The 24,875-nt window shown below is 37.5% G+C and overlaps 1 protein-coding gene across 24 annotated transcripts in view; it reads left to right on the plus strand.

The window, feature by feature from the left end:
• Window positions 1–24,875, plus strand: part of R3HDM2 (R3H domain containing 2) — a 155,324-nt gene that overhangs the window by 20,011 nt on the left and 110,438 nt on the right. For 17 of the 24 annotated variants that reach the window (XM_087869034.1, XM_045789779.2, XM_045789777.2 and 14 more), the window contains one exon: window positions 17,607–17,669. The gene's annotated coding sequence lies outside the window, so the exon portion shown is untranslated. Of the gene's footprint in view, window positions 1–6,265; window positions 6,341–17,601; window positions 17,670–24,875 lie in introns of those variants that run through there. The other 7 variants (XM_087869033.1, XM_045789776.2, XM_045789774.2 and 4 more) reach the window with 3 other exon arrangements.

A 24,875-nucleotide genomic window follows, 5' to 3' on the forward strand; every position in this document is an offset into this window, starting at 1 on the left:
CTTGATTTCAGCTCAGGTCTTGATCTTGGGGTCGTGAGTTCAAGCCCCACATTGAACTTCATGCCTAGTGTGGAGAGTACTTAAAAAAAAAAAAAGAAAAAAAATTTCACCCCCCAATTTTTTTTTTAAAGATTTATTTAATTAGAGAGAGAGAATGCATGCACAAATAGGAGGAGGAGCAGAGGGAGAGAGAGAAGCAGACTCCCCAATGAGCAGGGTGCCCAATGCCGGGCTCGATCCCAGAACTCTGGGATCACCACCTGAGCCAAAGGTAGATGCTTAACTGACTGAGCCACCCAGGCACCCCCACCCCCAAATTTTTTAAGCATATTTTGCTTAAAGACAAGTTGTTTTCCTGTATCGCCACAATAGTATTATCAAACTCATTAACACACGCTTTCCTTCCAATCCTGGGTTTATTCAAGGATCATATGTTGGGCATTTAATGGTCATTTTTTTTTTTCAGTCTTTTAATTTAGAGCGGTTCTCGTCCCCTTTTTTGTTTTTCATGTCATTGATATTTTTGTACAGTCCAGGGTAGTTATGGTGAAGAATGTTTTACACTTTGGATCTGTCGTGATTAGATCCAGTTAAACATTTTTGACAAGAAGATGTTGTGTGTGTCTCTGTGCACATGATGTCCCTTTGTGCCATTGTTGAGTTTGATCACTTAAATTGATGTCAGCTACATTTCTTCTTCGTAAAGGTACTTTTTCCCTTTGTAATTAAGAAACAGTCTGTGGGATGATACTTTTAAAAATGTGTGACTTCTCTGTTCCTTAATGTTTTACCCAGTGGTATTAACATGCACTTATGATCCTTGCCTGAATTGGTTATGACATTGGTGGTTGGAAAATGTTGTTTCTCTCATTATGTCTACATTTTCTAGTTGGTGGTGTTCTAGGAAGAGCTTTATTCCCCCCCCCCTTTTTTTTCTGTTTTTGAGGATCATTGTAGATTGGTATTTTAAAAAAATTCAGTATGTTACAATTCATTGCTGTCAAAAATACTGACGATATTCAGTATTAAAAGTACAGTGGGGTACCTGACTGGCTTGGTCAGAAGGCTGAGTGACTCTTAATCTTGGGTTGTGAGTTCAAGCCCCATATTGGGTGTAGAGATTGCTAAAATAAATAAACTTAAAAAAAAATAGCAGTTGTAAATTTGGTCAATGGGAGCCCCATCAGACTGACTCCTATGTCCTTTTGACATGACCCAGTTAGGCTTTGAGGACTTCCTTACACTCTGGCACTACAAGGGGTTTTGGGCTAACTTTGTACTTTACTTGCTTCGGACCTGGAATCAGTCCTTTCTACAAGGAACCCTGATTCCTTTAGTGGCGAACGATTCCTTTAAAGGGGAACCACTTTTCTTAATTATCCTTTGCTATCTTCATAATATCAGTTATTTCCAATTAAAAAAAATAGAGTGGATTCCAGATCTGAGATCCTCTGTGTCTTCCCAGATGTACCTGATAATAGTCTCTAAACTGAATTATTTCTCAGAATGAAGTCTGTTAGAAGCAGCTCTGATGACTTGCCATGAGAGGCAAAGTATTGTGCAGAAAATTGGCATTGTATTGGTTTTTTTTTCCTAACTTGGTGTGAAGGTGAAAATAAGTTTTCATATCCTTCTTACTCTCATGTAATCCAGATCTTTTCTTCCTATAGTGCAGCCACGTAAGAGTTGTTTCCCTCTTTGTATCTTCTGCTGTCTGAATTAAAATGTCCTTGGATAGGGAAACTCCATACCAGGCCTTTCATACTTAGTGCTTTGAGTCTGAACTTGTATTCACTTGTATATATATTTTACAATCGGACTTTGAGTACAATCTAGGAAAACTGACATGGTTAGGGTGTTTATTGTATTGAACATTTCTGTTGGAGTATGGTTTTATGGCTCCTTATGAGGTCCAGTGTTTTAGAGAATCCAAAATAGTTAGCCTTAGAATTGGGATCTGGTATGCCCCGATCACTTATGGTCCAAGAGCTTGAGAACATCCTGCTCTAGGACTCCACGTGAAATGAGATATGTCAGTTCCTTCCACTAAAACATTTTATGGTGAAGGTGAAACCCATTAAACCTATCTATATGTTCCACTGGTGTGGAAACATAAATTAGCTGTAAAGAAAGTGATGATGTGCTATTAACGTGTTCTGTTGAAATATTTAAAATCCAGTTTTCCTTGTGGAGGAAATGTAGCTTGTTTTTGGAGGGAGGGGAGTCTTGGTCATTTCCAGAAGTTATAGATAATATTTTAATTAACACCATTACTAGCCTATCAGTGATTATATGGCTTATGTATTTATTCTTTTACATGGATGACTGCTCTAAGATTACTTAAGAAATTAGCTGCCTGGCAACATAAAAGTTCAGGTATTAAAATGAATTGCCTGCCTTCCAACTATTTCTATTACTTGTCTAAATTTAGAACTATGTAGAGCTCTTGCAGAATTGAAATCTCTGGGGATTTTAATAGTCAAGACAGACAGTATTCAGCTTTTCGGAGTGAAGAAGAGGAAAGTTAGCTTCAAATTAATTTTTGTGCTGTCACTCAGACTGCTTAATTAAGACACAGAGTCCAGTAAAAAGTCAGGACTGTTCTGAGAATTTTATTTGACTGTTGCTGGAAACTTATTAGAGCCTAGGCTCTGGTGTGGACGGGAAAAATTTTTCCCCTCCTCGTGGAATTGCTGGAAGCTACTCACTATTCTTTCCTTACTGTCTCCCAAATTATGCTTGATAAGTACAGTTCTTATATGTTACCGGGCTGGACAGGGCATTACATCTGAGCTAGAGATCAGGTGAGCATTATCTTTAGGTACTTGTGAGTGAATTTTAGGGCATGAAGTTGTTTTGCATGTGTGTGAATTCAGAATTTTGTGGGATATTTTGAGGAGAAACTAATTTCATGTATGTTTAACTGTACATGAAATGTGAAAATCTCTTCATGGAGTTGGTAGGACTTCAATAAAGAAATAGGAAATAAAAGGAATTGTTATTTTAAGTAACTAATTTAAATATAAGTTAAAATAGAGTAAGATTTTACATATAGAGTGAATATGATGTATTTACTACCTGATTTGGCAATTGGAAATGTAGGACTTTGTTGCTACTATAGTAAAATATTTTAAGGATGCTGGGAAAATGCCAGTAAAATTACTATAAACAAAGAAAAATCCATACAAATGGAATGTATGTTTTTTTTCCTGACCCTAGATTTATACAAATGGTGAAATGTAAAAAAATTGACAACAAATCCATATATTACTCTTGAATTAAGCTTGTGTGCTTTTTTTCCCCTCTCTTTCTGCTGGGGCTTCCATAGATGAATTCTAGAAGTGAGGGACCTTGTTCCTTGGAGAAATGAGCTGCCCTCAAAGAATTTACTGTTTATTGAGACAAAATGTTATGAAGGAGGTAACAGGATGGTTTTTCCTTTCTTTTCTTTTTCTTTTTTTTTTTTTTAATTTTATCTATTTGCGAGAGGGAGATTGAGCACGAGCAGGGGGAGGGACAGAAGGAGAGGGAGAAGCAGGCTCCCAGCTGAGCAGGGAGCCCCATGTAGGGCTCAATCCCAGGACCCCGGGATCATGATCCGAGCTGAAGATGGACGCCCAACGACTGAACCACCCACGGGCCCCAGTTTTTATTTTCTTTTTGCTCCTTTTTCTTCCTTTCTTTCTTTCTATCTATCTATCTATCTATCTATCTATCTATCTATCTATCTTAAAGATTTTATTTATTTGACAGCGAGAGAGCGGGGATGGGAGGGGAGGGAGAAGCAGACTCCCTGCCAAGCAGGGAGCTGGATGCGGGGCTCCTTGCAGGGCTCAGTCCCAGGACCCTGGGATCATGACCTGAGCCCAAGGCAGACACTTAACAGCCCAAGGCAGACACAACTGAGCCACCCAGGTGCCCTTGCTTATCTCTGTTTTAAAAAGAACATGGATTTCTTTTACAATTAGAGGGAAAATCAGTTGTTTAAAAACATTTATTAAAACAATAAAGGGGCTGTAAATCAACTCTCAAAACTTATAAAAGTACTCTAATAGATTTGTTTTCTAGCACTCTTTGAGTTCTTTGTTTCCTGGGCTTTGAGGCTATTTTTTTGGGTAAGCTGTCTTTTTTCTATTGCAGCTGAAGTTTTATTAAATAACTTCAGTGTATTTAACCAGTCACTTAAATAACAAAATTTGTATTTAAATCTAGCAATATATAGCCACTGCGTGGCTCAGTTGGTTAAGTGTTTGCCTTCTGCTGAGGTCACGATCCCAGGGTCCTGGGATTGCCTGGAGTTGGGCTCCCCCTCAGCGGGGAGTCTGCTTATCCCTCTGCCTCTGCCCCTCCCCCTGCTCCTGCTCTCTTTCTCTTGCACTTGCTCTCTCTTTCTCAAATAAATAAATAACATCTTTAAGAAAAAAAATCCTATAATATATAATTCTGTTTTTTAAAAGAATATAAATATATGCCCATTTGAATTCTGGGAGGAAAAGCTTGTGCTTAATAGCTTGCCTGAACTTGCTAGAAACAGCATTTTGATGTCACAAAGGGATCCCTGTAAAATTTGAAGAAAGTATTAAGTGCCTTTACTAGAATAAAAACTTAATTTTACCACAGAGTGGCCCTTAGGTTGACAAAGAAGATTACATTTTTCCATAGGTCCTAGAGTTGTCCAGAGACAGCTTGAGTGTCACATAAGGTACTTAGGACTATTAGAACGTTCAACATCATTCTAGGGCTGTGGAATATAAAATATTTGTGTGTGTTAAAGGGCCTTAATGGCTGGCTGTGGAGATAAAACATGAACATTTGATGATCAAAACAACAGTAGATATAATGTATTAGATTCTGTAACATAAAACATTAAGCAGTATGATTTAGTGGAGTCTAATTGTTTAGTACAAAGAAACGCAAAAGGAAAGAGAGAAACCAAAATAGAAACGTAGGGAAAGAGGTAGGTATTGAACTGGGTTTCAACAGAAGATTAGTATCCAAATTCATTTCAGTGGTTGTATTTCAAATATATATATATTTCATTTTGGGGATTTGCTTTTTATTCTTTATTTAAAAAAATTTTTTAAAAGATGATTTATTTGAGGGGCACCTGGGTGGCTCAGTTGGTTAAGTGTTTGCCTTCAACTTGCGTCATGATCTCAGGGTTCTGGGATTGAGTCCCGTATCCAGTTCCCTGCTCAGTGGGGAGCCTGCTTCTCCCTCTCCCTTTGCCCCTCCACCTGCTTGTGCACACTCTCTTTCTCTCTCTCTTAAATAAATAAAATCTAAAAAAAAAAAAAAAGATGATTTATTTGAGAGAGAGTGGGGGAAAGGGCAGAGGGAGAGAATCCTTAAGCAGATTTCCCATTGAGTGTGGAGCCCGATGTGGGGCTCAATCCCACAACCCATGACCTGAGCTGGAAACAAGAGTTAGATGTTTAACTGACTAAGCCACCCAGGTGCCCTGAGATTTGCTTTCTGAAAAACTTTATTATGGAAAATTTCAAATATCCAAAAGCAGTTTGAATAGTAAAATGAAACCCCATATACGATTATCAGCTTATGGCTAACATGGTTTCATCTGTGCCCCTACCAGCCCCCCCTTCTGATTGTTTTGAAACAAATCTGTGACATATTATTTCATCCATAAATATTTCAGTATATATTTCTAAAAAATAAGGACTTTAAATAACATTAATACCAATGCTATTTGTATATCTAAAATAATGAACAGTAATTTCTTAATATATATCTGTTGTTCATATTTCCTGGATTGTATCATAAGTTTTTAAAACAGGCTTATGTTTAAAACAGGATTCAAATTAAAAAAAATAGGATCCAAATAAAGTCTATACCTTATAGTTGGTCAATGTATTTTTAAAGTCTCTTAATCTAAAAGATTCCCCCCACCTTTTTTCTTTGCAGTTTATTTGTTGAAGGATTGGGTCATCTGTTCATTAGTTTCCCACAGATGGATTTGGTGATTAACATCCTAGTAGTGTCATTTAACATGTTTCTCTATCCTCTGTATTTCTTTCAAATTGGCAGTTAGATCTAGAGACTTGACCAGATTTAGATTCAGTGTTTTTGGCTAGAATACATTATAGTGCGCTTCTATTAGGAGAGGTGTGTGATGTCTGTTAGTCTCATTTTTACCATGTCAGCAGCCGTTGATGGTCATTGTTTATATTCCCTTTATTTCATTGAACTTCATGAGGGGTTATAAAATGGTGATACTCAAATTCTGTCATTTCTTAATTTATTTTAGCTGGAATGTTTTTATAAAGAGATACCCTCTCCATCACCTGTTTGGTTACCGTGAGGTACATCTTGCACAGGAAAGGTGAGACAAATGCTTGAGTCTTTCTTTTAATTAACAGTTATTACTGTTTTCAAAATAACGACTTTGTTCACTAACATCCTGCAAAGGTGATTGATAAGTGTTTTTTCTTTAATTGTCATTATAAGCTGCAATTTAAGCCTATTTATGTGTTTCAGCCAAGTACAGTTTTATCTGTATCGACGTCTCATTGATTGCCTCATCTTGGCAAATGGGAACCTCTTCAGGTTGGCTCCAGCCTTTTTTTTTTTTTTTAACTTTAGTGTCTTTTTGATGTGATCCTGTTAGCTATGATAGCTTCTTTGTTTTGTGGAAATGAAGTTTAGAGACTACTCTGTGTAAGAGGTACTAATTGATTAGTGGGTTGGTCATTGTTTCTTTCTGTTTTTTAGTGAACAAGGCTAGGAGATAAGGTGGCTTTTTTTTTTTTTTAAAGAAAGTATATCACAAGTTCATATCAATATTTCCAGTTCAAAGTCAGAACTATAGATTTTTTTTATATAACATCTTCAGTGTTGACATTTTTCAAATTACCAAAGTAATATGTACTCACTGTAAGAAATTTAAATAATTCAGAAATATATAAGGTAGAAGATGAAGATCCTGACCTTACCCCCAAATCACTAGTTAACCACTTAACACATTAATTTAAAGCCTTCATATTAGGTATCTTTTATTTTTATGTTAATTACCTGGTTTAGGCAACACTGAATATAGAGTTAAAAATTAGGGGTTGGTATTTTTTGAGGCCAGAGGAAAAAAAAGAAGAAGTTATTCCTTCTGTAAAATGAAGATTTTAAAATATTTTTAGATTTACTTTTTAAATTGATATTAAATTTATATGGTTCAAAATTCTGAGGGTAGAAAAAAGCAGAGTGAAGTTTTCTTCTTATTTCGATAACCCGAACTAGTCAGTTCCTCTTTCCAGAGGCAACTAATATTACCAGTTTATTACCAGTTTTGTGCATCCTGTGTTCTTTTTTTTTAGGTTTGATTTCAGGTTTTTTAAAGATTTTATTTATTTATTAGAGCATGAGCCAGGGGGAGGAGCAGAGGGAGGGAGAGAAGCAGACTCCCCACTGAGCAGGGAGCCTGATGTGGGGCTTGATCCCAGGACCCTGAGATCATGACTTGAGCCAAACGCAGATGCTTAACCAACTGAGCCACCCAGGTGCCTCGCATCCTATGTTCTTATGAGCATAAAATATACATATATGTAAATATGTATATAGATTCTGTTTCCCCCATTTTACGTAATGGTTTTATGTCTTGCTTTTTTTACTTAGTAGTATAAGTACAAGAATTTCCTTATTCTTGTGTATGTCTAAAGAGTATTACAGGATATGTTTGTACTGTTTATTTTATCATTCTCCTATTAAAGAGAATTTTGATTTTTTCCCCCAGTCTTTTGCAGTTACAAAGAGTGCTGCATAAATAACCTTGTACATATGTCATTTTCCATATTTGGACTAATAAACTACTAAGGTAAATTGCTAAAAATGTATACTTTTGTAATTTTAAACATAGTGTAAAATTGCCTTCTAAAAATATAGGCATTAAAAAAAATAAGAATATAGGCAGTTTACATTTCTTTTTCTTTTTTTTTTTTTTTAAGATTTTTTAATTTATTTGACAGAGAGAGTGAGTGCGCACAAGCAGGGGGAGCAGCAGGCAGAGGGAGAGGGAGAGGGAGAAGCAGGCTTCCCGCTGAGCAGGGAGCCTGATGAGGGGCTTGATCCCAGGACCCTGAAATCATGACCCGAGCCGAAGGCAGACGCTCAACCACCTGAGCAACCCAAGTGTCCTGGCAGTTTACATTTCTACCGGCAAGTGATTCCAGATTTGAGACAGAAGATTTGGTTATGGTGGGTATATTCAAACTAACCAATTTGAAATTTTTTTATCCACGTATATTTATAGTGGAGCACTTGGCATAGGCATCAAATTACATTTTAGCCTTCTTTTAACACACCAGTAGTTGAGTGCCTATGAAAGAGTATCGTCTTTGCTCTCCACTATAAGCAAATATAGCAGATTAACTTTACCTAACCCTTGAAGAATGAGAGAGGCAGGGGAAATTCTAAATTAGCAAACTTTTTGGTCTCTGACCTCTCAACTCTTTAGAAAATTATAGACTCCAAAGAACTTTTATTTATGTGGGTTGTATTTGCCAGTATTTATTGTATTGGAAATCAAAATTAGGAAAATATTTAAATATTTATTAATTCATTAAAATAATAGTAAGATCCTTACATATTAATATATAACATTTTTTAAATGAAAAAAGTTTTTTTTTTAACTTTTTTTTTTTTTTTTTTTAAGATTTTACCTATTTATTTGACAGGGAGAGAGAGAGCACAAGTAGACAGAGCAGCAGGCAGAGGGAGAGGGAGAAGCAGGCTTCCCGCTCAGCAGAGAGCCCGATGCAGGGCTTGATCCCAGGACCCCGGGATCATCACCTGAGCGGAAGACAGATGCTTAACCAACTGAGCCACCCAGGTGCCCTGAAAAACTTTTTTAAAACAAAAGATTTAGTGAGAAGGATGGACATGGTTTTACATTTTTGCCAGTCTCTTTAATATCTGGCTTAATAGAAGATAGCTGAATTCTCATCTGCATCAGCATTCAGTCTGTTGAAATGTGTCATTTTGGTTGAAGTATTTGAAAAAAAAAATCTAGCCTCAGAGATACGTAGTTGGAAAATAGAGGAGTATTTTAATATCTTCGGGTAATTGGATATTCTTTGATACTATACCCAAACTCAACACGTGGTAGTTCCTTAAAGGTTAGTTGCAGTGTAGAATCTATAACCATATTAATGAACTTTTGTACTTAGTGACATTAAAATTCACTTATTTTGTACACTGAATGGATCTTTTACCCATATATGATTTTGAGTTATCATGAATTGGTCAATTGGAAAATATCAGTCACCGAGTTATGCAGATCTTCCACATGTTTGACACAGTTCATAATACAAGTAAAAAATTGCACTCATGAATATTGCTGTCATTTCATCAGAAAAGTCTTAAGTATTAAGAAGTTGTCAAGCTCACAGAAGATACACTTTTTTCAAAATTTTGATTTTAGCTGAAAAGCTTGAATTTTATGACTGGCAACAAATACTATCATTTATTTTCTTTGAAGGAACAGGCTCACTTTGTTCATTTTTGTGGAGAACATCGCCACATAACCACAGTTTGCCTGGCAGTCACTTACTCAGGAAGTAATCGTATCCTATGGAAAAAGTGGCTGGTTGAGCTTGCGGCTCAGTTGCTTTTCCTTGAGACAGTTATTGTACTTTGATATGCTGCAGAACTGGTTTATACTTCCTGTTTTGCCATTCCGATTATTAAAAAGACGTACTCAAGAGTAGAAATTTAATAAAATTATTAATTTTTACTGCTTTAGCAAGGACAGTTACAAGTAAAATTTTTCTTTTTTACACTGCAGGTGCGGGGTGGTGAAGAATACGATAGTACTAGTGCAGTTTGATACCCCTGCCTTGATGTATGCTAAGGCAGTGGCGGCTACACCTACCATTTCACTGTGGCGAACAAGGCAGATAACATCTTAGTGTTATTATGAAAAATAAGATCTTGTTGTTGTGGAAATAGTGGACTTCGTAGACCCCCTGGGACCATACTTTGAGAACTGCTGTTGTAGGTAGACTATGCATTATATAGCCAGAGATACTGAGGTGAGAAAAGAGCATAGCTTTCTAGGTCAACTACAAGTACTTTGTTATGAACTCAGGATATATGGAGAGAAAGAAAAAAGGTAGTCAGAGGCCAGATCATAGAGGAACTTAAGTATCCTGCTAAAGAGTGCTGAATTTATCCTATAAGAAATGGCGAGTCTTTGAAGGATTTTAAGGAGGGGAGTGTGTGTATGGTAGGGGTGTGGGTGGATTATGCCATCATATTTGTATTTTTTAAAGATCACCCTTATCCTAGTGTGTCTTGCGGTAAGGAGGCCACAATGATGGAAAGTGATGAGGTTTTAAACGAAGCCGCTGACGGTCATGGAGCCACAGAAGCCAGGCTGTACAAACCAGTGCAGGGGTTAGAACGTGTCGTTCCTAAAGCAGAACTAAGCCTAGCAGCATGTGTTGGTTGGTTGGATGGTCGGGTGCACAACCAGCTGCATTCATCATCATGTCAGTTATAAGCTATCCCCACAAATAAATACTCTTGTATCCGCAGAATCACTAATCTGACTTCTTTTACCATAGATTAATTTTAATCTGTTTTTGAATTTTATGTTAATAGAATCGTGTAGTATATACTCTTGTGTCTTTTTTGCTCAACATTGTCTTTGAGATTCATGAATGTAGTTGCATATAGCAATGGTTTGTTCTTTATCATTGCTAGGTAATACTTCTGACTATACCATAAGTTTTCCATTGAGTTGTTTATAGTTTGGGACTGTTAGGAATGATACTGCTGTGAACACTTTGTACATGGCTTTTCGTAGACGTAAGCACTCTGGTTATATGCCCAGGAATGGAATTGCTAGTTCATGGGATATAAGGACTTTCAGTTTTCTAGAGTGGTTTTATTTATTAATTTATTCTCTTGCCAGAAATGTATGAGAGTTCTTGTTGTGCTGTCTTTACTATACTTAGTATTGTCAGTCCTTTTAATTGTAGCTGTTGGGGATGTAGTGATGTCTTTTGTGGCTTTAATTTGTATTTCCCTGAGGACCACTGATGTGGAGTATCTTTAATGCACATTGGCCTTTTAAGGATCCACTTTTGTGAAGTGCTTTCAACTCTTTTCTTTTTTTTTTTTTTTTAGATTTTTAAAAATTTTTATTGGAGAGAGCAAGAGAGAGAGCAAGAGACAGAACAAGCGGGGGGAGGAGCAGAGAGAGAGGGAGAAGCAGGCTCCCAATGAGCAGGGAGCCCAGTGCGGGGCTTAATCCCCAGACTCTGGGATCTCGACCCGAGCCGAAGGCAGACACTCAACCAGCTGAACCACCCAGGCGCCCCAGTGCTTTCAACTCTTGTCCATTTAAAAAATTGGGCTATTTGTCTTTTTCTGATTTGTAGAAATGTTTTGTATATCTTATATATGAGTCCTTTGTGGGATACGTATATTTGCACATATCTTCTACAGATGTTTACATGTGGGATAGGTGCCAGAACAAATTATTAATAAGTGTTTTGCTGGGATTCTGTGATACCCGTTTTACCTATGAAGAGTGGTTCTATATATTATTATTTAGAGATTCTTGTTGCCTTACATGATGGGAGTGCACATGGTGCTTTTGAGTGTGTTGCTGTTGATGTTTTTTTTTTTTTTTTTTTTTTAAAGATTTTATTTATTTGACAGAGATAGAGACAGCCAGCGAGAGAGGGAACACAAGCAGGGGGAGTGGGAGAGGAAGAAGCAGGCTCATAGCAGAAGAGCCTGATGTGGGGCTCGATCCCAGATCGCCGGGATCACGCCCTGAGCCGAAGGCAGACGCCCAACCACTGTGCCACCCAGGCGCCCCTGCTGTTGATGTTTTGAATTAGTCTCAGTTAACTGTGGGTGTTTCTGTTACCTACCGCTGTCAGCCAAACCACTCCAAATCTTAGTGGCTTAAAACAACTATTTATTAGGGCGCTTGGTGGCTCTGTCGGTTAAGCATCTGCCTTCGGCTCAGGTCGTAATCCCAGGGTCCTGGGATTGAGCCCCGCATAGGGCTCTGTGCTCAGCGGGGAGTCTGCTTCTCTCTGTCCCTCTGCCTGCCCCTCCCCCTGCTTGTGCTCTCTTTCTGTCAAGTAAATAAATAAAGTCTTCAAAAAAACAAACCACAACTGTTTATTTGCTTATGATTAAGTGGCCTGGCAATTTGGGCAGGGCTCATCTGGATTGCCTCTGTTGCACGTGGAATTTGCTGGGCTTACTCATGTGTTTGTGGTCAGTTGGCAGGTTGGCCAGGGGCTGCTTGTACCTGGATAGTCTCACTCCAGTGTTGTCCATCATTAGGCTGGAGCTGTAATGCAGGGTGCCGTGGCTTCTCCTGCAGTCTGTCTTGGCTACCTTGCATGGTGACTAGGTCCCAAGAGAGCGAGAGTGGAAGTTGCAAGGTTTCTTAAGGCCTGGGCTCAGAAATTGCATAGTGTCATTCATGCCACATTCTGTTGGACAAAACAAGTCACAAGGCCAGCTCAGATTCAAAGGGTGAGGAAATGAGCTCCACTTTTTGATGGGAATTGCTGCAAATAATTTGTGGCCATGTTTGATCTACAACATTGGGCATTCATTGCTCTTCCTTGTTCCTCCCTTCCTCTTTCTTTCTTTCTTTCTTTCTTTCTTTCTTTCTTTCTTTCTTTCTTTCTTTCTTTCTTTCTTTCTCCTTTTCTCTCTCTCTTCCTTCCTTCCATCACTCCTTTTAAATGAAGTGAATGGTTCATGTGGTTTTTTTTTTTTTTTTAATTGCCTTGTCTTTCTTCTTGAAGTTTGTTAGAACAAAGCTTACTTAAAAGGTTGTCTTCTGTGATTACTCGGTGTGGCCAAGGACCAGACATTTTCAGGTCCTGACTTCGTGATTGTTTTCCAATTACTATAATAATACCAAGCATCTGTTAATGAAGAACAGATTAGTTTCTTCCCCAGATGATTTTAATCTTTTTTTTTCATCCTTTTTTAAAAAATAGGTAAGACCTGAGTGTTAATACTGGTCCTTTTATGAGCTCTAGTCCCAACTCTTCCATGCCTTGTTAGCCATCTAGAGTTACTAATATGAGTCTGAAATAACAACTTTTTTTCCCCAAGGTCTCAGTGAAGTCAGGAAGGGAACGGCTGTACAGCAGGAGAAGGGGTCTGGACTGCAGTTGTCTTGAGGAAACAGTGTTTTTATATGTGAAATAAACAAAAATCTTGGGCAAGGTGCAGATGCCAGCGACCTGTCAGCCCATCAGGATGAATCAGCTGAAGTCCTAGATGAGGTGACAGTGTCAGCACAATGAGCCCCTTACCCTGAATTTATTGGGCGTCTCATTAAGGTAGCTGTCATAACCCTTATTTTAGAGAAAAGTCAGAGTCATTGTTCAAGATTCACCTGACTTTAAACATTATTTATTTTGGAGGGGGAAGGTCACTTTCATTGTAGGAGTACTATTGGAAGTGACATGTGGCTGGTTTGCAGATTACAGCCGTTTTGGTATGCCCAAGTGTTAGTTGTTAGGATATTTAGAACTTGTCTCCAGGTGACTGGAGGCTATTTATTCTGCTTTTCCAAGTAAGTTTAATTAATTGTGTTGGGTCCCAGACAGGTAGATTTGTTAACTGTAGTTTCTGATTTATCTGTGGCCCAAACCTGTGATAATTTGATGGGAATAGGAACTCTCGAGGTGGCATTTTATTGCAAAAGATGGATGTTGGCTGCTAAATGCAGCTGATTAGAAGGCTAGGGCACAGTATCTGTTTTCCTGGTGACAGGGTCATTATTAAGGTTTTAGAGAACACACCACCAGTCAGATGGCTGAACGGAATCTTCCTACTCTTGTGAGGTTATCTTCAGGGCGTTTGGAGTGCTTCACAGAACTCTTTATCAACTGTGTTCTCTCGCAGGCGTTTGCAGCTTGTGTCAATTTAACCTGGTTGTTCTGGATTGTGAGGCACTCCTTAGTACAGTGCTGGTAACCAGATCTTTGTTGGTGGCTGCTGCCTGAGAACCTTGGGTTTTGGTCTCACAGACCCAGAGAACAGTGTTGCTAGATAAGACTGTCATCTTATTTTCTGAGTGCAAATTTTATCTTCAGAGAAAGCAAGAGAGCTGAGAATACAAGGCAGTTTGTTAGAGTGAAGACAAGAACACAGGGTTTTGACAGCTTGGCCTTGCTATTGGCTGTACAAATAAGTTTATTTTTTTATTTTTATTTTTAAAATTTATTTATTTATTTATTTGAATGAGAGAGAGAAAGATCACGAGCAGGGTGGAAGGGCAGAGGGAGAAGCAGACTCCCCTCTGAGCCGGGAGCCTGATGTGGGACCCCAGGACCCCAGGATCATGACCCGAGCTGAAGGCAGACACTTAAACGACTGAGCCACCCAGGCGCCCTGGCTGTACAAATAAGTTTAAAATTTTTTTTAAAAACTGAAGTTTGCCTCAGAGGTAGTACTTAGTTTTGTAAATTAATCAGACAATTAGACAACTGTTATAGTGCTTCTGTGTCAGGCACTATTTCACACTGGAGGTACAGATATGAACAAGACACACAAGATTTCTGTCCTCGAAGAACTTACATTTTCATTTGAGAAGATAGACAATTTTCAAATAAATAAATAATTACAGATTATGGTGAGTGGTATGAAGAAAGTAGATATGGTGATGTGATTGAGAGTAAGGGAGAGGGGGATAGTCAGATGGGGTGGTCAGGGAAGACCTTTTTATAGTGGTGTGTGAACTTGAAGGGAGGCAGACCCAGCATTTCCTGATAGGAGAGGAGTGTTCTGGGCAGGAGGAACAACAAATACAAAGGCCTCATGGGGAGTATGTGGTTTGGTATGTTCAAGAATAGGCAGGGGCCAGATTTTGTAGGGCTCCGTAGACCTCGCTTAGGATGATGGAAAACCATTGGTAGAAAGAAGCTGGTTGATCAAGAAAACGAAATGATCTGATTTATAGTTTTAAAAGATCACTCATGCTTCTCTGGGGAGAACAGATAGCAGAGTGCTCAGAGAGGAAGTAGATTAGTTACGAGACTATTGCATTTTAGTAAAAACCTGCAAAGTACATGGGGGTTATGGAGGATGGATGGCAGAAAGGAAGTGAACTTCTTTCAGAAAGTATTCCACTTTTACTTTTGATAAAATTGCAGATAGGGCAAGAAAACCGTAACATCAATACGTACTAGTGTGTGTTTTGAATTATGTTGTTCTTGATTCTCTAACTCAGAGTTGGAGAGAGAACACTTGGTATGGCAAGGCTCTCAGCATGAACTCACTATGCCCACTTAAAAATGAGGCACATCTGACTCTGGAAAAGAGTGTGGAGGTCCCTTAAAAAGTTAAAAATTGAGCTACCCTATGATCCAGCCATTGCACTACTGGGTGTTTACCCCAAAGATACAGACGTAGTGAAGAGAAGGGCCATATGCACCCCAATGTTCATAGCAGCAATGTCCACAATAGCTAAATCGTGGAAGGAGCCGAGATGCCCTTCAACAGATGACTGGATTAAGAAGTTGTGGTCCATATATACAATGGAATATTACTCAGCTATCAGAAAGAACGAGTTCTCAACATTTGCTACAACATGGACGGCACTGGAGGAGATAATGCTAAGTGAAATAAGTCAAGCAGAGAAAGACAACTATCATATGATTTCTCTCATCTATGGAACATAAGAACTAGGATGATCGGTAGGGGAAGAAAGGGATAAAGAAAGGGGGAGTAATCAGAAGGGGGAATGAAACATGAGAGACTATGGACTATGAGAAACAAACTGAGGACCTCAGAGGGGAGGGGGGTGGGGGAATGGGATAGACCGGTGATGGGTAGTAAGGAGGGCACGTATTGCATGGTGCACTGGGTGTTATACAGAACTAATGAATCATCGAGCCTTACATCGGAAACCGGGGATGTACTGTATGGTGACTAACATAATATAATAAAAAATCATTAAAAAAAAAAATGAGGCACATCTGGGCACAGCTTGAGGGCCTGTGGGGGAAGGCAACTAGTAATTTCTTTGCATAGGGGAGAATAAGGCATTTTCTGGGGAAAAAAAAAAGCCCACCATGCAGACAGTGTTTCAGGATCAAGGTTGGTGGTGAAAAGGGGAAGGGCAACATGCTGGTCATGCCTCCCAACCCTAACCAAACTACCACACATCTCTACTGCCAAAACCCTAAGGTGCAGGGGCTATAAAGAAACCAGAAGAGCTTTTTCATAGAAATCTTCGTACGATATTGGAAAGGCAGACTTCAGCGATGTGATACTCATGGGATAGAGTTGTAAAACAAAATGAAGAGTTAGGGATACTCTTCACTTCCCCATAGGACACAGTGGGGCTTAGGGATTTTGAGGGTTCCAAGAACACAGACTGGTTTGGCATATTAAGGGTTCTAGTGGTGGTATTCAGCACTCAAGAGTTTCTACTGTGGATTAAGCAGACAGCTCTCAGAGTCCTGTGATGATGATAATAATAATAATAGTAATAGTAATAATAATAATAAATATTGTAATCAGAGAGGGGAGATATTACATTTTGTGTTTGTAATATTTATTTCTACTCACAGAAGAAAATTCTGTCTCTGGCTTCTCTATATTCTTTTCATCTATTGAGAGAGATTCCCTATCTGCTAGCTCAGTTTCTAGAATTGTCTTGTATAAAAGGATAATGGGTAGAAAATAGCTGAAGAATTTCAAGGAGTAAGACTGGATGATGACGTTATATTGGGAAGTGAACCGAGAACTGCTTATAAGAAGAGGGGATCATTAGAGGACAAAGAGCCAAGTGAGCAGAGTATTGTATTGTGAATTGAAAATAGGAATAAGTAGGGGCACTTGGGTGGCTCAGTTGGTAGAGCATGCGACTCTTTTTTTTTTTTAAGATTTTATTTGTTTGAGAGAGAGAGAGAGTGCTAGCCGGGGGAGGGACAGAGAGAGAGAGGGAGAGGCATAGAATCTCAAGCGCACTCCTCACTGAGCCTGGAGCCCGATGCAGGGCTCGATTCCAGGATCCCAAAACCATGACCTGAGTGGAACCCAAGAGTTGGTCGCTCAACTGACTGAGCCACCCAGGTGCCCCAGAGCATGCAAGTCTTGATCTCGTGGTCGTGAGTTCAAGGCCTCACGTTGGGCGTAGAGTTTACTTAAAAAAATAATAACAATAAAGAAATTGTGCATTAAAGCAATGCATTTAAAAAAAAAGTAAGAATGGATATAGAGGGTTCAGGGCAGGTGTAGGATTATGAGAAACATTGTGAGCAAAAGGAATTGGGAAAGAAGATATGAAGAAGCTGCTGTGGAGGGGTGCTTGGGTGGCTCAGTTGGTTAAGCGTCTGCCTTCAGCTCAGTTCCTGATCTCCCGGTCCTCACTGATCCCCAGGTTGGGCTCCCTGCTCAGTGGGGAGTCTGCTTCTCCTTCTCCTCCACCCCTGCTTATGTGTGCACTCTCTCTATCTCTCGCAAATAAATAAATAAAATCTTAAAAAACAAAAGCTGCTGTGGATTTTTAAATGGATATTTTTATTTTCTTTGGGAGTCTCAATATATTAAGATTTAAATTGCTTTTAACTTTTTTTTTTTTTTTTTTTTTTTGAGGTTAGACTTGTTTCTTATATGTGATGCCATTCCAGCACTGGACTCATGGAGGCTGAACATTTATTCAGGTAATAATAGGTAATATTTATGGAGCACTTCCTGTGTGCTAGGCAACAAACTAAGTGCTATACCTGTATTCTCACTTAATTGTGACGCAACCTCCTGAGTTTGGAAGTGTTATTGTACCCATTTAATAGATGAAGAAACTGAGACTGGAGTATATCAAGACTGAATTCACCTGAATTAAGAAATAAAAAAGACTACTGCTGTAGTCAAAGTGAGAGGTGATGGTGGCTTGGATTAGTTGATGTCATTCCTCACCTGTCATAAGTACATGAATGTAAAGTGGTTTTGACTAAACTTTACCCTCATTTCCATAACTTTTCCCACTAGTGAATACATCATACTTTTTGTTTGTCTTTGAAACTATGGACATACTTTTTGGTAAAGAAAAATCCAATTTAGAGTTTTAACTTTAAAGCTTTTCTAACTTTTTAGAAAGTAGATAATAAGTTTGAAATAGTTTAATTTATTTGAGTGAATATCTGCAAAAGGTAAATAGATACTTACCTTACAAAATGTTAATAGATATTAACAGGGGAATTCTTAAAAGATTATTAGTATGGATAAAGGGAATCTTTTGTGTGTTGTTTTCGTACACTTGAAATACTGTTCACAGGTGTTTTAGCTTTAAGGAACCTTATTAAGGCTTCTTGTAGGAGCTTTCTTGGTATGTCTAAATGTTTATTTACAGATCATACTAATGGTAGTACTTGCCAGAACTGAGAACATTTTTAGCAGTACCCAAAAACCAGTCAAAAATGAAGATTCAGCATCTCTGAAATTATAATGTTGGTTAATAGAAGTATTTGTAAATTTATAAAAATTCAAATTTACATGCCACCGTGAGTGGTTCTCCATGTACAGTATTGCCAGGTGTTGTTTGTACACTCATCAAGGTAAAGTAAAACTGTTTTTATCACTCCCTTATCAGTTAGTGAGTGGCCAGCATGAATACATTGCCCTATTTCCCCTTTCCCCATCTTTTTCAAAATAGATCTTGAGCTATAATTGACATACAGTAAACTGTACATATTAAAAGTATACAGTTTGTTAAGTTTTGACATATGTGTTGTTCACTCCTGAAACTATTACCACAGTTAAGATAATGAAAATATCACCTCTGCAAATTTCCTTATCCCCATTTTTAATACTTCCCTCAACTTCTGTGCTCTCTAGGCAACCACTGATCAACTTTCTGTCACTATAGAGCAGTTTGCATTGAATTTTATATAAATGGAATAGTAAAGTATATACTCTCACATTTATTTTTTGTTTGGCTTTTTTTTACTAAGCATAATTATTTTGAGATGCATCTATGTTGATGCATGTATCAGTACTTCATTTTTATTGCTGAGTAGCAATCCCTTGTATAGCTATAACACAATTTGTTTCTCCGTTTGTGTTTTGATGATGCACATTTGGGTTGTTTCCAGTTTTTGGCAGTTAAAAGTTATGCTATGAACATTTGTGTATAAATCTTTGTATGGGCATATACTTTTTTCCCCCCTCTAAGTTAATTTCTTTTTTTTTTTTAAATTGTGAAATTCACATAACTTATAATTAACAATTTTAGTGTATAGCTCAGTGGTATTTAGTGTATTTATGATGTTGTGCAACCACTAGCTCTCTCTAGTTTCAAAACTTTTTGATCATTGTGTAAAACATCCCATACTCACTAAATAATCACTCCCCATTCCCTCTTCTCCCCCATCACCTGGTACCCACCAATTTGTTTTCTGTCTCTATGGATTTGCCTCTTCTGGATGTATCGTATAAAAAGAATCAGACAATACGTGAACCTTTTGTGTCTGGCTACTTTAGTGTAATATTTTCAAGATTCATCCAAGTTGTAGCATTTATCAGTACTTTTATTCCTTTTTATGACTGAATAATATTCCATCATGTAGATATATCACATTTAGCTTATCCATTCATCAGTTGGTAGACATTTGGATTGTTTCCACTTTTTGGGTACTATGAATAATGCTGCTGTGAACATTTATTTATAAGTTTTTGTGTGGATATATGTTTTCGTTTCTTTAGGGTTTGTATCTAGGAGTGTAATTGCTGGATCATATGGCAACTCTGTTTAACTTTTTGTAGAACTGTCAAGCTGCTTCCATAGTGGCTACATAATTTTACATTCTCAGTAGCAATGTATGAGGGTCCCAATTTGTCTGTCTTTACTAAACTTATTGTCTGTCTTTTGATTCTAGCCATCCTTGTGGGTGTCAATATCATTATGATTTTGATTTGCACTTCCGTGATGACTAATGATGTTGAATGGAACTACTTTTCATGTACTTATCGGCTATTTGTATGTTTTTTTAGAGAAATGTATATTTAAGTCCTTTGCCTTTTTTGGATAACTTGTTTTTTTTTTAATTGAGTTGTAAGAGTTCTTTATTATGGATACAAGTTCCATAGTTGATACATGACTTGAGGATATTTTTTCCTATTCTGTGAGTTGTCATTTCACTTTCTTGATGGTATTGTTCACAGACAAAAGTTTTAAATTTGATTAAGTCTGCTGATCTATTTTTTCTTTTGATGCTTATGCTTTTAGTATAATGTCTAAGAAAGTTTTGCCTGACCCAAGGTCACGAAGATTTATTTCAGTGTTTTATATTGCGTTTTATAGTTTTAGCTCTTACATTTAGGTCTGTGATCTATTTTGAGTTAATTTTTGTGTATACTGTGAGGTATGGTTCCAACTTTATTCTTTTATATTTAGCTATCCACTTGTCCCAGCACCTTTTGTTGAAAAGACTGCCCTTGGCCTGTTTGATTGTCTTGGTCTCTTTGTTGGAAAATTAGTTGACCATAGGGTGCCTGGGTGGCTCAGTCTGTTAAGCGACTGCCTTCAGCTCAGGTCAGCCCGAGTCCCACATCGGGCTCCCTTGGGAGCCTGCTTCTCCCTCTGCCTCCTGCTCCCCCTGCTTGTGCTCTCTCTCTCTCATGAATAAATAAATAAAATATTAAAAAAAAAGAAAAAGAAAAAGAAAATTAGTTGACCATAAAGGTTTATTTCTGGGCTTTCAATTCTATTCCACTACAGCACTGTCGTGATCACTGTCACTTTGTGTGGTAAGTTGAAATTAGGAAATGTGAGCCCTCCAATTTTGTTTATCTTTTTCAAGATTATGTTGTTTGGTGTGCCTGGGTAGCTCATTTGGTAGAGCATGTGACTCTTGATCTCAAGAGTTGTCAGTTTGAGCCCCACGTTGGGTGTTGAGATTACTTAAAAAAAAAAAAAAAAGATTATGTTGTTTATTTTAGGTCCCTTGCATTTCCATATGAATTTTAGGATCAGATAGTCAATGTCTTCAAAAAAGCCAGCTAGGATTTTGTTAGGGATTGCACTTAATCTGTAGGTCAGTTTTGAGAGTGTTACCACCTTAGCAATATTAAATCTTTCAGTCCATCAACGTGGGACATCTTCCCGCTTATTTAATAGTAAGTTCTTTAATTTCTATCAGTGATTGTTTATAATTTTTAATATATAAGCCTTACGCTTGTTTAATCCTATTTTATTACACTTCCTTGTTAAAATTGTACCTAAGTATTTTATTATTTTTGTTACTACTGTAAATGGACTTTTCTCCTTAATTTTATATTTGGAATATTCATTACCTGTGTGTAGACATATAATTAATTTTTGTATGTTGACCTTGTATTTTGCAACCTTGCTGAACTTGTTTATTTGTTTTTAGTGGATTCCTTAGGATTTTCTATATGTAATACGATCATGTCATCTGCAAATAGAAAAAAAAATTTTTTGTTTTTGAAGATTTATTTATTTTAGAGAGAGAAAGTACATGAGTTGGGGGAGGGGCAGAGGGAGAGGAAGAGAGAATCCTCAAGCTGAACAAGGGGCTCAACTTGGGGCTGGATTCCAGGACCCTGAGATCATGACCTGAGCTGAAATCAGGTGTTGGCCACCCAACCGACTGAGCCACCCAGCTGCCCCTGCAAATAGAAAAAGTTTTACTTTTATTCCAGACTAAATGCCTTTTCTTTCTTTTTATTGCCTCACTGTCCTAGCTCTGTTTTTTCCTTCTGTTCCTCAGACTGGATATTCTTTTTGTTTGTTGTTTTTAAAGTTTTTATTTATTTATTTAGGTAATCTCTACACCCAACATGGGGCTGGAACTCACAACCCCAAGATCAAGAGTTGCATGCTCTTCTGACTGAGCCAGCCAGGTGCCCGCAGACTGGATATTCTTTGGGTTTTTTTAAAGGTTTATTTATTTATTTATTTTGGGGCATCTGGGTGGCTCAGTTGGTTAAGCGTCTGCCTTCTGCTCAGGTTGTGATCCCAGTGTCCTGGGATTAAGTCCCACATTGGGCTCCCTGCTCTGTGGGGAGCTTGCTTTTCCCTCTCCCTCTGCCTCTTTCTCTCTCTCTCATGAATAAATAAAATCTTTAGAAAAAAAAAAGATTTGTTTATTTTGGAGGGGGTCAGGGGCAGAGGGAGAGAGAATCCCAAGCAATTCCAGGCAGAGCCATGTGGGGCTTAATCTCACGACCCTGAGACCACGATCTGAGCTGGAACCAAGAGTCATGCTCAACAGAATGCACCACCCAGGTACTCCCAGACTGGATATTCTTAATTGACCTAGCTTCAAGTTTGTTGATTCTTTCTTTTGCCTGCTCAGATCTTATATCAAACCCCTCTACTTATGTTTTTCGTTTTTGTTATTGTACTTTCCAACTCCAAAATTATTATTTGGTTCCTTTTATAATTTCTTTCTATTAATATTCTGTTTCTGAAACATTGTTATACTTTTCCTTTAATTCTTTAGTCATAGTTTCCTTTTTTGATCTTACTTAAATTGGCTGATTTAAGTCCCAATGTCTGGGATTCCTAAGTGAGATTCTGTTGATTGCCATTTTTCCAGTTATGGGCCATACATTCCATTTCATGGTAGTGTTATACTGCTTTATGCATAGTATAAGAACTTTACAATACTATACTTCTTTTTCTTCCCTCCTGGCCATTGCCCTATTCTGAGTATACACTTTACTTGTCTGTGTGTGTGTGTGTGTTTTGAAGATTTATTTTTTTTATACACACACAAACACATATGTATACACACACATATATATATACACGTGCATATATTTACTTGTATGTATATATAAATTACAATGTATCTTAAATTATTGCTTTGAATAGTTTATAATTTTTTTAAAAGATTTTATTTATTTGACAGAGAGAGAAGGAGAGAGAGCACAAGTAGGGGGAGCAGCAAAGGGAGAGGGAGAAGCAGGCTCCCCCCTGAGCAGGGAGCCCCGCATGGGGCTTGATCCCAGGACCTTGGGATCATGACCTGAGCCAAAGGCAGACGTTTAACTGACTGAGCCACCCAGGTGCCCCTAGTTTATAATTTTTGAAAAATATTTCAATAATGAGTAAAAAAATATTTTCGTATTTACCCACATTGTAACTGTTTCTGATGCTCTTTATTCCTGTGTGTAGATTCAGATTTCCATCTATTATCATATTTATTCAGCCTGAAGGACTTGCACATGTCTGCTGGTGATGATTTTTCGCTTTTGTATGTGTGAAAAAGTCTTTATTTTGCCTTCATTTTTAAAAGATGTTTTCTGTGAGTATCGAATTTGTGGTTGACAGTTTTTTTCTTTCAGTCTTTTAAGATATGAATCCATTATCTTCTGACTTGACTAGTTCCCAGTGAGAATTCTGTTATCGTCTTCATCTTTGTTCCTTTATATGTAATATTTCCTTCCTCCTGGCTGCTTTTAAATTTACTCTGTAGTACTGTAATATTAGTGTTAGGTAGTTTGGTAATGGTGTGTCTTGGTTTGGTTTTTTCAGCTTCTTGGGTCTGTGTATTTATAGTTTTATTATCATTTGGAAACTTGGAACCTATTATTTCATTAAATATTTTTTCCCCTGTTTCTTTTTTGGAAATTCCACTGACACACATATTAGGCAATTGGAATTTTTCCTACACAGTTCATGGATGCTTTGTTCATTTTATTTTTAATGGGTCTTTTTTCTTTCTGTGTTTTATTTTGGTTGACTTCTATTACTATGTTTTCATATTTTCTCGCCCTGATTTGTTCTGTTGTAATTTTTAATCTGCTATTAGTTGTACATAGTGTGTTTTTATCTCTACCATTTCAGAGATTTTTTTTACTTCTTCTACCTAACATGCTTACTTTTTCCTTTAGATTTTTATACATATGGAATATAGTTATAATAACTTTTTAAATGTTGCTCTTTATTCATTTTATAATCTATCATTTCTCAGTTATTTATTTTAACTTTTCATTGTGAAATAAGTATAATTTATAGGAAGTTGCAAAAAAAAAATGTACAGCAGTATTTCATTGCATGTGCCTTTCACCCAGTTTCTCCCAATTGTGACAGCTTGTATAACTGTAGTACCATGTAAAAACCAGGAAATTAATATTGTTACTATCTATAGAGTCTATTGAGATTTGACAGTACATGGGTATGTTTGTTGGGGGGAGTTCTATGGAATTTCACTATGTGTGAATTTGTGTATCCACAACCACTATCAAAATACAGAACAGTTCCATTTCCATAAGAATTCTTCCTGTTGTCCTTTTATAACCACATCCACCTACCTCCGCCCCATTCACGAACTTATAACACTGGCTTTATGAGTCTGTTCTCCAGCTCTTTAATATTGTCATGTCAAAATGTGAATTAAATGGAATCATACCATATATAACCTATTGAGATTGACTTTTTCTCCCATTCAACATAATTCCCTTGAGATCCATCCAAATTATTGCATGTGTCAATAGTTTGTATCCTTTCATTGCTGAGTAGTAGTCTGTGGTATGGTTGTCCCAAGTTTGTTTAAGCATTCATCTGTTAAGGGACCTCTGTGTTGGTTCCAGTTTTTGGCCATTGTGAATAAAGCTGCTATGAACATTCATGTTCAGGTTTTTCTGTAAACATAAGTTTTTATTTGTGTGGGATAAATGCCCAAGAGTAATTACATATTTCATTTTTAAAAGAAACTGTCAAACTGTCTTCCAGAGTGGCTATACCATTTTACATTCCCATCAGCTATGTATGAGTGATCCAGTTTTTCTGCATTCTTGTCAACATTTGGTACTGTCAATATTTTTTATTTTATTCTTTTATTTATTTATTTATTTTAAAGAGAGAGTGGGAAAGTGCGTGTGTGCGTGCATGTGTGAGAGTG

This window comes from Ursus americanus, chromosome 17 (genome assembly GCF_024610735.1).
Source record: "Ursus americanus isolate L20-20 chromosome 17, mUrsAme1.1.p, whole genome shotgun sequence".
NCBI classification, from domain to species: domain Eukaryota; kingdom Metazoa; phylum Chordata; class Mammalia; order Carnivora; family Ursidae; genus Ursus; species Ursus americanus.